Source organism: Carlito syrichta, unplaced genomic scaffold (genome assembly GCF_000164805.1).
Source record: "Carlito syrichta isolate Samal-C Ts95f unplaced genomic scaffold, Tarsius_syrichta-2.0.1 Scaffold304553, whole genome shotgun sequence".
Lineage (NCBI taxonomy): Eukaryota > Metazoa > Chordata > Mammalia > Primates > Tarsiidae > Carlito > Carlito syrichta.
Window position 1 is genome coordinate 1574606 of NW_007248649.1, and position 357 is coordinate 1574962.

At 50.4% G+C, this 357-nt stretch overlaps 1 protein-coding gene across 1 annotated transcript in view; it reads left to right on the plus strand.

Moving 5' to 3' along the window:
- Positions 1-357, plus strand: part of FHDC1 (FH2 domain containing 1) — a 37628-nt gene that overhangs the window by 18972 nt on the left and 18299 nt on the right. The window lies entirely within an intron of this gene.

Consider the following 357-nt stretch of genomic DNA (forward strand, 5'->3'; position numbering starts at 1 on the left):
CCAGGCGGGTCTCGAACCCGCGGTCTCAGGCAATTCACTCACCTCAGCCTCCCAAAGGCACGGGATTACAGGCTGAGCCACCGAGCCCAGCTAGCTTCATCTGTCTTTACAGCCGCTTCCCATAGCTCACATTATTGCCTGAGCTCCACCTCTTGTCAGATCAGCAGCTGCATTAGTTTCTCATAGGCATGAACCTTATTGTGAACTGAGCATGGGAGGGATCTAGGTTGCTCTCCTTATGAGACTCTAATGCCTGATGATCTGAGGTGGAACTGAGGCAGTGATGCTAGCATTGTGGGGTAGCTGCAAATACAGATTAACATTAGCAGTGAGGTTTGAATGAATTTCCCCTAACAC